The 14,769-nt window shown below is 43.1% G+C and overlaps 1 protein-coding gene across 2 annotated transcripts in view; it reads right to left on the bottom strand.

Moving 5' to 3' along the window:
* pcdh15b (protocadherin-related 15b) overlaps nt 1-14,769 on the bottom strand; it is a 1,734,278-nt gene that overhangs the window by 1,372,425 nt on the left and 347,084 nt on the right. The window contains exon 2 of one of the 2 annotated variants that reach the window (XM_073027316.1): nt 7,422-7,488. The exons of the other annotated variant lie outside the window; for it this stretch is intronic. The gene's annotated coding sequence lies outside the window, so the exon portion shown is untranslated. The remainder of the gene's footprint in view (nt 1-7,421; nt 7,489-14,769) is intronic. 2 annotated transcript variants of the gene reach the window in all.

Genomic DNA, 14,769 nt, shown 5'->3' with positions numbered 1-14,769 from the left:
ATAATCTTCTAAATCTCCATCTTTATCTAGTTTTTTGAACCTTTCATAAGCTTTTCTTTTCTTCTTGACTAGATTTTCAATAGCCTTTGTAAACCACAGTTCCTGTACCCACCATCCTTTCCATCTCATTGGAACGTACCTATGCAGAACGTCATGCAAATATCCCCTGAACATTTGCCACATTTCTGCTGTACATTTCCTTGAGAACATCTGTTCCTAATTTATACTTCGAAGTTCCTGCCTGATAGCTTCATATTTCCCCTTACTCTAATTATACACTTTCCTAACTTGTTTGTTCCTATCCCTCTCTAATGCTATGGTAAAGGAGATAGAATTGGAATCATGAACTCCAAAATGCTATCTCACTGAGAGACCTGACACCTGACCAGGTTCATTTCCCAATACCAGATCTAGTACAGCCTCCCCTCTTGTAGGCTTATCTATATATTATGTCAGGAAACCCTCCTGAACACACATAACACACTCCACCCCCTCTAAATCCCTTGCTCTAGGAAGATGCCAATATATATTTAGGAAATTAAAATCTCCCACCACGACAACCCTGTTATTATTACACCTTTCCCAAATCTGTCTCCCTATCTGGCTCCTCCATGCCCCTGTTACTATTGGGAGTTCCATAAAAATCACCCAGTAGAGTTATTGACCCCCTCCTGTTCCTAACTTCTGCCCACAGAGACTCAGTAAATAATCCCTCCATGACTTCTTCCTTTTCAGCAACGGTGACACTATCTCTGATCAACAGTGCTACACCCCCACCTCTTTTGCCTCCCTCCCTGTCCTTTGAAACATCTAAAGCCTGGCACTCTAAGTAACCATTCCTGCCCCTGAGCCATCCAAGTCTCTGTAATGGCCACAACATCATAGTTCCAAGTACTGATCCATGCTCTAAGCTCATCCGCTTTGTTCATGATGCTTCTTGCATTAAAATAGACAATACAGGTGCCCCCCCTTTACAAAGGTAGAGCATTCCTATGAAACCTTTCATAAGCTGAAATGGCGTAAAGTGAAGAACCATTCATTTATATGGAAAAAAATTTCATAAAAGTGAAAATCCTCTTTGTGATGCCAAAACAGGTTACTAATGTAGGTCTTTTGTAAAAGTGAAGTGCCGTAAAGCGAACATTCGTAAAGCAGAGGACACCTGTACCTCAAAGCATCAGTCTGAGTGCATCCCTTCTCTATCACCTGCCTATTCTCCCTCTCACACCATCTACAAGTTTTTTCTATTTGTGAGCCAACTGCCACTTCCTCTATCTCTTCAGTTCCGTTCCCACTCCCCAGCAATTCTAGTTTAAACTCTCCCTAACAGCCTTAGCAAACTTTCCTGCTAGAATATAGGCCTCCCTCAGATTCAAGACAACCCATCCTTTTTGTATAGGTCACGCCTGCCCCAAAAGGGGTCCTAATGATCCAGAAATCTGAATCCCTGCCTGCTGCTCCAATCCCTCAGCTAAGCATTTATCCTCCACCTCACTCTATTCCTATACTCATTGTCGTGTAGCACAGGCAGTAATCCCAAGATTACCTCCTTTGAGGTCCTGCTTCTCAATTTCCTTCATAACTCCCTGTAGTCTGTTTTCAGGACCTCCTCCCTTCCTCCTGTGTTGTTGGTGCCAATGTGCACCATGACCTCCTGCTGTTCACCTTCCCACTTCAGGATATCATGAATGTGATTGGAAACATCCTGGACCCTGGCACCTGGGAGGCAAACTACCATCTGTGTTTCTTTCCTGCATCCACAGAATCGCCTGTCTGACCCCCTAACTATAGAGTCCCCTATCACTGCTGCTACCCATTTCCTTTCCCTTCCCTTTTGAGCCACAGGTCCAGACTCTGTGCCAGAGGATTGTTAAGGATGAAGTGATGGGGTACTTGGTGATACAGGACAAGATAGTACAAAGTCAGCATCATTTTTTTCAGGGAAAATCCTGCCTGATGAACCTGTTGGAATTCTTTGGATAGATTATTATCCTGTTGTTATTATCCAGATATTCTATCCAGATAATCTATCCTGTTGGATAGATAAAGGGGATGCAGTGAATGTTGTATACTTGGACTTGCAGAAGGCCTCTGACAAGGCGCAACACATGAGGCTGTTTACTAAGTGAAGAGCCCATGGTATTACAGGGAAGTTACTAACATGATTGCAGAATTGGCTGATAGGTAGGAGGCAGAGAGTGGGAATAAAACAATCCTTTTCTGGTTGGCTGTTAGTGACTTGTGGTGCTCTGCAGGGCTCGGTGTTGGGACCATTTCTTTTTACGCTGTATATAAATGATTTAGATGATGGAATAGATGGCTTTGTTGCCAAGTTTGCAGATGATTTGAAGAGTGGTGGAGGGGCACGTAGTGTTGAAGGAGGTAGGATGCAGAAGGACTTAGGCAGATTAGGAGAATGGGCAAGAAAATGCATGGTTATGCACTTGGTAGTAGAAATAAATTTGCGGACTATTTTCTAAATGGGGAGAAAAACCAAGAATCTGAGATGCAAAGGAACTTGGGACTCCTTGTACAGAACACCCTGAAAGTTAACTTGCAGGTTGAGTCGGTGGTGAGGAAGGCAAGTGCCATGTTATCGTTCATTTCAAAAGGTCTAGAATACAAGAGCAAGGATGTATGCAGAGGCTTATAAGACACTGGTGAGGCCTCACCTTGAGTATTGTGAATAGTTTTGGGCTCCTCATCTTAGAAAAGATGTGCTGGCTTTGGAGAGGGTCCAGAGGAGGTTCATAAGGATGATTCCAGGAATGAAAGGGTTATCACATGAGGAACATTTGACGGCTCTGGGTCTGTACTCGCCGGAATACAGAAGGATAAGAGGAGATCTCATTGAAACCTTTTGAATGCTGAAAGGCCTTGACAGAGTAGATGTGGAAAGGATGTTTCCCATGTTGGGAGAATCTAGGACAAGAGGGCACAGCCTCAGAATAGAGGGGCACCCTTTCTAAACAGAGATGCAGAGAAATTTCTTTTGCCAAAGGGTGGTGAACTTGTGGTATTTGTTGACACATGTAGCTGTGGAAGCCAGACTGTTGGGCATATTTAAGATAGAAATTGATAGGTTCTAGATTGGACATGGCATCAAAGGTTACTGGGAGAAAGCCAGGAACTGGGCTGAGGAGGAGATAAAGTAAAAAGATCAGCCATAATTGAATGGCAGAGCAGAGATAGGCCAGATGGCCTAATACTGCTCCTATGTCTTATGGTTACCCTGCATTGGCTGTCTTGCCCCTTTCCTTCTCCTGACTGTCACCCAAGTACGTGTCCTGCCCCTTAGGTCTAACTATCTCCCTGTCTTCTTCTTCGGCTGTCCATTGATTTCGATGTTGACTGAGGCCTGGGCAAGGTTGTATGGAAGACCGGCAGTTGCCCATGCTGCAAGTTTCCCCTCTCCACACCACCAATGTTGTCCAAGGGAAGGGCACTAGGCCGATACAGCCGGTGTCGTCACAGAGCAATGTGTGGTTAAGTGCCTTGCTCAAGGACACAACACGCTGCCTCAGCTGAGGCTCAAACTAGTGACCATCAGATCACTAGACCAACGCCTTAGCCACTTGGCCACGTGCCAATACTATCTCCCTGTATCTCCTGTTAATCAACCTCCCCATCTCACACCAGTTGGTTAGTTGGTTGGCACAGGTTTTGAATGCCTTACCACAGTGGTCCCCAACCACCGGGCTGCGGACTAGTACCCGGCTGCAAAGCATGTGCTACTGGGCCGCGAGGAAACGATATGATTTGGCGATATGAAACGGTATGAGTCAGCTACACCTTTCCTCATTCCCTGTCACGCCCACTGTTGGAACTTAAACACACGTGAGGTCATTATGCATGCGAGGTCATTACCCACTCGTCATCCATGTCAGCGCGGGAAGAAGATCAACTCCTCGAGCTTGCAAGTGACGGTGGGCTGAAAAGTATGTTTGACATAACATCTCTGCCGGCATTCTGGATCAAAGTCAAGGCTGAATATCCTGAGATAGCCACGAAAGCACTGAAAACGTTGCTTCCATTTCCAACATCATATCTCTGCGAAGCGGGGTTTTCTGCAATGAATGCAACAAAAACTAAATTGCAGAATAGACTGGACAATAAGGAACCCCCTTCGAGTATCGCTGTCTCCCATCACCCCTCGATGGGACCGTCTTGTTGCAGAGAAACAAGCCCAGGGCTCTCACTGATTCAGCGATATTGGTGTGTTGCAATGATTTTATATACAGGGAAAATATGTGCTGTGTGTCTAATATTAAATTTGTTAGATATACCATTTTAGAAATGAAATTGAGTTTATTAGCCACTTATAAGTGACTTAGTTGACTTATCATCTATATTCAGGTCGTGATTAACACACCCCCACTAGTCGGCCAGTCCGCAAGAATATTGTCAATATTAAACCGGTCCGTGGTGCAAAAAAGGTTGGGAACCCCTGCCTTACCAGGTGCACTATCAGGGCCTGATGCCTTGTGAGCCGAACATAATCCAGCACCACCTTCCTAATGTGGCTTGTGAGAAGCTGCAGATGAATGCAGTTCTCGCAGATGTAGTTGTCACAAATACTGGAGGTCTCCTTGTCATGCATTCTGCAAGAGGAACATTCCATTAACCTACCTGGCATTCACACTGCTCTAACTGTGCAATGAAAAAGAAAGAACTTTCCAGAAACTTGTCTTAGTCTCTGCCTCTTCTCATCAAAACCTCCCACAATGGCTGCTCCACTTAAGCTTTACTTCTTTGTACTGGCCCTTGCCAAGTGTCCAAAAACTCATATGATCTCAAGCGCCACAGAAAAGTCCATATAGGTCCCACTCATATTTTTTCATTAATTTTCCTAATTTCTACATTCAAGGGAACAATTTTAATTGCCAAGAAAATCACCCTGTATTTTAGCGTTGAAATATATACACTATCGATCAGAAGGTTTCATGACTTTATAAATTGTCTTCAAAGCCTATCAACAACCAACTAGACCATTCATCTCAACCATTAAATAATGCACCATGCTCCTATCAAATATCTCTAAAAATCACTATCAATCAAAACATATGGTCTTGAGGCAAAAGAGAACGTAGTTGCTGGAGTCTAGAGCAATAATCTGCTGGAGGAATTCACTGGGTCAGGCAGCAACTCCCACAGCAAATGACTCATACTTTGAAAGGGAGAATAATACTACAGCACTGCAAATCCCTGCAGCATCTCATGACCCTGCAGTCCGATGTCAGAACATCTTTCAAGAGGGTGAAACCTTGCAAGGCATCAATGCCTTACCTGATAGTATAGCTAGTAAGGCATTGAAAACCTGTGCCAACTAACTAACCAACTGGGAGGAGTGTTCAAGGGCATCTTTAATCCCTCACTACTGTTTTCAAGAAGGAGCTAGATAGGTATCTTATGGATAGGGGAATCAAGGGATATGGGGACAAGGCAGGAACCGGGTATTGATAGTAGATGATCAGCCATGATCTCAGAATGGCAGTGCAGGCTCGAAGGGCCGAATGGGCTACTTCTGCACCTATTGTCTATTGTCTATTGTAGGTTGCCTTCTACTTCAATAGGGTGACAATCATACCTGTGCCCAAGAAGAGCACAGTGAGCTGCCTCAATGACTATTGCCCAATTGCACTCACATCTACTACGATTAAGTACTTTGAGGGGTCGGTCATGACTAGAATCAACTCCTGCAAGGATCTTGACTCACTGCAAAGACGTGAAAATCTGCAGATGCTGGTAACCCAAGCAACACACACAAAATGCTGGAGGACCTCAGCAGGCCAGGCAGCATCTATGGAAAAGAGTAAACAGCTGACGTGTCGGGCTGAGACCCTTCATCAAGGCTCATGAATGAAGGATCTCGGCCCAAAACATCAATCACTGTTAACTCTTTTCCATAGATGCTGCCTGGCCTGCTGAGTTCCTCCAGCATTGTGTGTGTGTGTGTGTGTGTGTGTGTGTGTGTGTGTGTGTGTGTGTGTGTGTGTGTGTGTGTGTGTGTGTGTGTGTGTGTGTGTGTGTGTGTGTGTGTGTGTGTGTGTGTGTGTGTGTGTATGTGTGTGTGTGTGTGTGTTGCTTGGATTTACTGCAAATTGCCTATCACCATGATAGGTTTACAACAGATGCAATCTCACTGGCTGTCCACTTGGCCTTGGATCACCTGGACAATAGCAATACATACATCAGGCTATTTCTTATTTATTACAACTCATCGTTCAACACAATGATACCCTCAGTTATAATCAACAAGCTCCAAAACCTGTGGCTCTATACTTCCTTCAGCAACTGGATCTTGACTTCTTCTCTGAGCAATTACAGTCAGTGCAGATTGGAAATAACATCTCCTCCTCACTGACAATCAATACAGGCATACCTCAGGGATGCATGCTTATCCCACTGTTCTATTCTCTCTATACCCATGACTGAGAGGCTTGGCTTAGTTCAAATACCATCCATAAATTTGCCTGACACAATTATTGTTGGGTGTATTTCAGATGGTAAAGAGGAGGCACACAGGTGTGAGATAGATCAGCTGGTAGAGTGGTGTCACAACAACAACCTTGCACTCAATGTCAGTAACACCAAGGAATTAATTATGGACTTCAAGAGGGGGAAATTAAGGGAACGTACACCAGCCCACATCAAGAGATTAGCAGTGGAAAGGGAGAACAGTTTCAAGTTCCTGGGTTCAACAGTTTGATACATTACAAAGAAGACACAACAGCAGGTATATTTCATTAGGAGTTTGAAGAGATTTGGTATGTCACCAAAAACATACACAGATTTCTACAGGTGTACCATGGAGAACATTCTAACTGGTTGTATCACCAACTGGTATGGAGTGGCCACTGCACAGGATTGGAAAAAGCTGCTGGAAGTTGTAAACTCAGCCATTATGGGCACTAGCCTCCCAGCATTGAGGACACCTTCAAAAGGCAATGCCTCATGAAGGTATCACCCATTATTAAGGACTCCTTCCAGGGCATGCCTTCTTCTCATTGCTACCATCAAGGAGGGTTGGTACAAGAACATAAAGGCACACACTCGACATTTCATGACAATTTCTTCGCCTCCACCATCAGTTTTTTGAATGGACAATGAACCCATGAACACTACCTCACTATTTTTGCACTCTCTTAGCACTACTTAATTATATAAATCTATATTTCTTATTATAATTTATAGTCTTTCTATTATTATGTATTGCAATGTGTTACTGACACAAAACAATAAATTTCATTACAGAAGAGGGGATCCAGTGGATCAGATATGTGTTTAATAGGTGGATTGAATCAGGAGAAGGATGAGAACTAAAATAATGATGTAAGAGACCTGAGGTGGATTGAACATTTGATTGGGGTAGAGCATAGGAGGATTTGGTTACTTGAAATTAGAGAATTCAATGTTCATACCTTTCGGTTGTAAACTACATAGGTGGAATCTGAGGTGTTATTCTCCTAGTTTCTGTTGATCCTCACCCTGGCAATGGAAAAGATAAACAGACAGATTACTGACAGATTGCCCTAAGAACTGAACACTTACTCAGTCTGATCCAGTTTAAAATCTAAAGCAGACTCAGTGCCAGGACTCTAATTCCAGTCACCAGCTACCAATGAATGCAGCGGGCAAGAAGCAAATTTACAGACAGGTGACTTCTGATCTGCTTTTAGTCTCTATGGCTAATTGGAGCCTCTGGGCATAAAATCTTTTGAAGAAGTATGGTGCTCCAAGCCTTTCCGATAAAATTCTAGGTACTTTGGAAAATCTGAGGCCTCCCACGAGTATATACTGAAATGATTCAGTGAAATTTATTATGATCCAGCAGACAAAACAGATCAAACAGCAGAATACCTTGTAAACAGAGAACCATATGTTGCTATACAAAATTGAGGAGCCTTTTTTGCCATCCTACCTTTTCATTTTCCTTTAGTACAAAATGCCCTAAACCATATTTTGAGATCAGTGAGCAGGTAATCTTGTCTTCCAAAGGTCAAGAAATTTGATTACCTTTCCATTTCTTAAAGTCACAGAGCAATATCGTGTGGCCCAATGAGTTAACGCTGACTATCATGCCCCCTTCCTGAGTTTGGTCCTTATCCCTTGAAGCTTTACCTCTCCATTTACCTATCCAAGTGTTTCTTGTATGGCACTATTGTAACTGCCTCAATTATTTCCTCTGGAAGCTCATTTCACACACTTACCATGCTCTGCATGAAAAAAGTTGCTCCTCACATCCCTTTTGAGCATTCCTCCTGTCACTCTATGACCCCTAGTTCAGGATTCTCCCACCCTGGGCAAGCTACTGTTACTGTTCACCTTACCTATGCTCACATAATTTTAAACATTTCTATAAGGTCATCCTTCATTCTCCTTTGTTCTAAGGAATAAAAACCTAACATTGCCAACCTCTCCTTATAACTCAGGCCCTCTGGTCCTGGCAACATCCATGTAGATCTCTTCTGTAGATTTTCCATTTTAAACATTTCTTTACAAATTTCTTGACCAAATCTGCACACAGAACTACAAGTGCAGCCTCACAAACGACTTATACAACTGCAGCATATTGTCCAATTCCTACACTTTTTGACTAATGAAGGCCAGTACACTGCATGTTTTTTACATCACGCTGTCTACCTGTGATGCCACTTTCAATTGTCTTTGCACTTATACCCCCAAGTCCAGCTGTTCCATTGCATTCCTTACACACAAATGCTGGGTTGACTTTCTAAAACATACTACTGCATATATATCCGTATCGAAAACCATTTAGCACTCCTCGGCCCACTTCCCTAACTGATCAAGATCCTCTTGTAATTTATGGTAACTTCCTTTACTGTCAACAACACCTCCTAATTTCAGGTCATCTGCAAACTTATTGATCAAGCATTGTGCATTTGGATCCAAATCACTTATATACTGTACAAGGAATAAAAGGTCTCAGCACCAACCCTGCGGCACACCATTAATCACAGCCTTCAATTTTAACCACCCTTGACTTCTTATATCTCAGCCAATTTTTAATCCACCGAGTTCAATAGTCTTTTTCAAAATGAAATTTGTAACCAGAATTTGGGTGTGGTGAAAAGAGGCAGATGCATGCCAGTACAGTATCTTCAGTTGAAATACAGAAGATGATTCTTGCCTGATTGGCCTACGGCCAGAAGAAATTCCTTGTACCCTCCTCATGTCTGTGCACAGCGTGGATGGATGCATGAGTCCAATCATTTTAGCCCTTATGATATCACAGTGAAGCAACAAGGTAAAGTCTCAGCATCAATGATACCTCAGACAGAACAGCACCACACTAGAACTCCAGAAGGCCAGGGCAGTTAGCAGCAAGAGCAAAGCTCAGGACAGCATTTTCCCTCAATGTTGTCAAGGATTTATAAAAGTTTTAATTATCTCTGGACAGGCCAAGACATCTAAAATTGCTTTAAATTACATACATGACTATACAATTGATTACAAACATATAACAAAGTTGACTAAGAAAATTAAATTGATGAAGAATGAGTAAAAACTAAATAACTCAACTTGTTATTTAGAGTAACACACACAAAATGCTGGAGGAACTCAACAGGTCATAAACAATCAACATTTCTGGCCAAAACTCTTCATGAGAACTGTTCTGATGAAGGGTCTCACCCCAAAACATCAAATATTTATTACACTCCATAGATGCTGTCTGACTTGCTGAGTTCCTCCAGCGCTTTGTGCATTACGTTGGTTTTCCAGCATCTGCAGAATCTCCTGTTTATGACCACCTTGTCATTTTTTCTAATCTCCAGGTCAGGATTTCCCACTAAAGTAAATACAAATTCCATCCCATGCCAATTCTAACTGGCACAGGGTCACATTGGCAGATTCCCCAGTATATTCCCATATGATTGACTGCACTACTGGACAGAATCCAGCAATAGAACAACATGACACATGTACCAGCAACTGCCAATCAGCTTCTCCCTGACCAGCAGAAGGGACCTCAACACCACAGAACTACCACCCACAAGGAAGCTCAATTCAGACCACAGTTTTAAAATAACTGGGGTGCTATATAGTGTGACATACTTGCCCACAATGCCAAGAAATTAGACTCTGCTTTTCATGCATTATTCACACTGCTTGTTGCCACTGTCACTTCTCCAAGTCTCATTTTCTCATCCCATTCTCAACATCTGATGTTGCAGTTAATTTAAGTTACATAACAGAAATTAGATTAAATTATTTCATAATTTAACTCATAATAAAATAATGTGTGAACCATGCTTAAATATGTGAACCTTTGTGATTTAAAGGGAGGGATTTTGATTCACAGCGAAGTGCTGTTTCACACTATGGTATAAAGTTACCAACAAGAAGATGGTACTCTAAATATTTGATCACCCAGCACTGTTTCATTCTCCAGAATGAAATGCGCTGATGCCAATTTTTGGGCCATTTTACATTTCTGCAGAAGATTATCTCAGCATTTCCTACAATTGTACACTCATACATCTTGCTAGATTTCCTTTGCACATGTGCAGGTGGGGAAAGTAAAGTGTATGGTCCCACTATTGACATGTTGGAATCCTGAAATGTAAAGGGCTGACCAATGCCTGCAACCAGGTGTCCTAGAATTGTTATCTACTGTAACACCCTGGTAAAGGTTTCACTGTTAACGTTGTAGGGTATTTCATGTAACAGCCGTTCTGTAGAAGCAGTGCTTGGGTTATTGTTAGAGTAAGGGGTGCTTAGGAATGTAGGCCATCCAATCAGGAGAGCAGGCTGGGTGCAGTGAGTATAACTTTGTGCCTGACACCGGTGTGAGCCTTTGTCTTTATTCAGTGGGAGATGAAGATGGAAGACGCTGGAGAGAACTGGTTGTAGGATTTGATCCCATGGGGACCATGACTCGACAGAGCAAGGTGTGGGAGTTTACTGAGGATCGGTGAACATGACTTCTGGAAGATTTGAGCTCCAATGTCTGCACATTTGACTTTAATTATAATAGGCCCTTTTTGTTTTTTTCTTTCTTTACTAACTCTTTAGTTAAATTAATATTCATAAATATACTTCCTTTAACTGTATGCGGTGTGCAATCAGTTATTTCCTGCCAACGAGCTGTAACAGAGCAGCAAATCACACAGCATTCACACAAACTGGGGCTTGAGTGGAAGAGACATCCGAATCTCATGGATTTGGCTGGACCGAAATGTGTATACCTTGACATACGAGGCCGGAGAACAGTGAGTTTCTCAGCGCTGAGTTGGGAGACCGCAAGGGCTAACGAACCATTTCCTGAGATGCCCGGGAAGAATGGAGTTCAGTGAGGGGCTTGTCCGGGATTTAGTTCATTGGATGCTGTGTGATTGCCCTGAGCATTGATCAAGTGGGTTTGTGCCTTTAAACCTGTGTTAAACCATTGTCCAGTAAAGTGGTGAAGATACGTGATTATGGACGCTGCAGAGATTGAGTATTGGTGCGAGTCAAAGAGATTACTTATGGGTTGAGTGGAGTGGATATTCATGGCCCAGAAGAATTGTTGCTTAGGATTTTAAGTACCATTAAAGTATTAGGAATAGTTACAATCTTGGAGCAGAGGTTTGACAAAATTGCAGGCAGAGATTCCGTTTTAGTTCAGACTAGCACTGGCATAACAGCAGTTGATCTGCCCATTGCTATTGGGGCCCCAGGAGGAGGGGTTATGGGATACTTTCTGAGAAGAGGGGAGTGTGGGTGAGGATGCAGAATTGCAAGCAGAGTTTCCTGTAGCTGAAGGTGGAGACTTTAAAGACAAGTTGCTCTTGTTTCTGCAGAGCAAGGGGAAGGAGTGGTCTGATGTGGAAGGTCTAATGAGTCCTCCAGCGAGGGGTGAGAATTCTAGGTTGATATTGGCTCTTATGTCCCTGGTGAGGAAATGGCCAAGTGCACCATCAGAGAGTCCCAGTTATCATAGACTGAGAATATTGTTGGGAATGAAGCCTACCCCCGAGGGGGGTAGAAATATGCGATATGGGTAGAGCAGACCTAAGATGCTGGATGAGTGGCAGTTCTCCGATAATGTGAAAAGACTGCAACTGGTAGAGTCTAAGGAGTCTAAGGAGTCTGGATACTGAGGTAATGAGATCCTTAAAAACAGAGAACGCTTTGTCTACTTCCATAGGCTGCATGCAGGCACTAGAAAACATTTCTGGTGTGACAGGAAGTCCACTTGAGCTTATGATGGGATTTAGGAACGTGTTTCAGGAGAATGGGGAGAAACTTCCTGCCTATATTTTCAGCTAGAGAAGACAGCAGAGGTCCTTGCAACATAGAGGGGCCATCCAAACAGCTGGGGTGAATCAGTTAAGGATGAACCAAGTGGCAAAAGGCACACAGTTGCAGGACATGATCACTTTCAGCCTCCCAATGTCACATAAGACATGCCCCTTCCCTCATTTGTTGAGCTCATCAGAGAAGTAAGAGAGGAGGAAAATGCAGTGGAGCAGTGAGAGGCCTCTATCAGTATGGTAGTAGCTTCCGCTACAGTCCTCGGTAGTAGCTTCTGCTACTGAAGTGATCCCTGATATCCCACAATTGGGGGTGCTACAGGGTTTTGTGACAGATTGTAGAGCTGAGGTATCCAGGTTGTTATCAACAGGTGCTGCCACCAAGCATGACGAAGCCAATGATGAGCTGGACCCACTGAGCAGAGGGCTGCTGTTGAATAGGGTCCCTTGAAAAAGGGAGCAGCCAGTACAACTGTGGTGAGGGGGGGGGCACATTAGGTGGGAGTGTGAAGAATGAGAAGACCTTCAAAAAAATGAGCCCACAGTTACTTACGCAGAAAGGGAAGTCAGGAAACTTGGGAGAGACCCAGTGAGGGAACAGCCTGCTGTCTTGGGGGGAATATGTTCTAATTAATGTATATAGGAAGACACTAAAGTGAAAACCCTATTCCTGAAGGCTTAGTGGGACCAACCTCCAGAGTACCCCTAAGGACTGAGGATATTATGGTAGAGCCATACTTGACTACGTTCTCAGGTTACTCTGCTGTACAGGTCATTCTACAACTGGTATTACTCAGTGTGCTAGAGCTCTGCAGCCTTAGTACTGATGACTACCACTATAATGGTTACTTCCCAAAGCAGATGTGGTTCCTGATACATTAATGTTGGCTTGTCCGGAACCAGTTGAGAAAGGTGAAGCTTCAATTCATGAGGAGGCTGGTGGAGCATGCAAGGAGAAAGTCAGAGAGAGCTTTCTAAACACCATGTCTATTTACTGTGTTCAGAGTTGCTTTTGAGGAAGTGAGCAGCCATCCTAGGCTGAATGATGAGCACAAACGAGGAACTGTGTGGTACACCCTGCCCAAATCTGCTGTGTTACAGCCTAGAGAAGTAAGTAGTGACGGGAAACCATAAATTTCCTGGAATGCCTGATGCCGAGGCCCTCTTGGTGGATATTCTGGAAGACCATGAAGAGGAATCCCAATTATCTGCAGGGGTGCTGGTGAGGCCTGAACTGAAAAAGCCTAGACTAGCTGTCCTCAAAAATGGAGTGACCATGCAAGAAGGGGACTGGTGAAGAAGGCCACCAAGAGACCTATGACAACTCAGGCAGAGTTACACGCTTCAGGGGCTGAGATGGGAGAGACTGCGCATACAACAACCATTGCCTGGATGCTTCACCAGTTGCAGCTTTATGGGAGAGTGGCAAAGAGAAAACCACTGCTGAAAATAACTCACATGAAATCTCAGCTAGAGTTTGCCAGAAAGCATGTGGGAGACTCTGAAGTCAGCTGTTAGAAGGTTCTATGGTCTGATGAAACCAAAATTGAGAATTTTGACTATCACACTAAATGCTATGTTTGGCAAAAGCCAAACACTGCACATCATCAAAAACACAACATCCCTACTGAGAAGCATGATGGTGGTTGTATAATGCTGTGGGGATGCTTCACTGCAGCAGGCCCCGGAAAGCTTGTGAAGGTAGAGGGTAAAATGAATGCAGCAAAATACGGGTAAATCCTAAGGGAAAACCTGATGAAGTCTGCAAGTGGGGACGTCACTGATGACATAGGATTGCGATGTGGAAATCCAGCTCTCCCGTAAAAAAACAGTAAAATAATGTTTAAGTGAAGAAAAGTTAGTAAATACTTATAAAAAATTACTTATAAACTACTCAGGATTGTCTTAAGATATATCTCCTAAACAGAAGCAGAAGAAAACTACTACTTTGAAGACAACACAAGTTGGAAAAGAATAAAGGCAGGCCGCCATGAAAGAGCCTCGGGCTCAAGTGCATTTTACCTTCGGCGATACAGAACAGGAAACTGTGGCAACATCAACCGTTTCCAAAAAAAAGAGCAACAGGAATTGCGCATGTGTGAAGGAAGGAGCATGCGCAAACACGAGCAACCCAAACTACAAATCCCAGCTATGATCGGAACTGAAAGTGAAAGTGAATATGAGGTGGAATCAGATTCTCTGGATAAATCAGACGAAGATGAAGAGACAAAGAAAAGCAACAGGAAGAGGTTGGAGGTGATATTGGAGACATAAAAAAATCTTTGGTGCAAATAACGCATGAATTAAAAGCATTAAAAGTAATAAAAAGATATTAAAAATATAAAGATTATGTTTGATAAAATGATGAAAAGACAGGTCAAAATGGACAAGAAAATTAAAAACTTGGAAGAAACAACGGGAGACACCATTGATAGAGTGAATAAAATGGAAGATAATATTTCTGCCTGGACATCAGAAAGAAAATGGTTGTTGGAAAAAGTGGATGTACTTG

The sequence above is a fragment of the Hemitrygon akajei genome, chromosome 23 (assembly GCF_048418815.1).
Source record: "Hemitrygon akajei chromosome 23, sHemAka1.3, whole genome shotgun sequence".
In the NCBI taxonomy this organism is placed as follows: domain Eukaryota; kingdom Metazoa; phylum Chordata; class Chondrichthyes; order Myliobatiformes; family Dasyatidae; genus Hemitrygon; species Hemitrygon akajei.
Note: the sequence above shows the minus strand (reverse complement) of the source record. Positions and strands in the feature narration are given on the sequence as shown.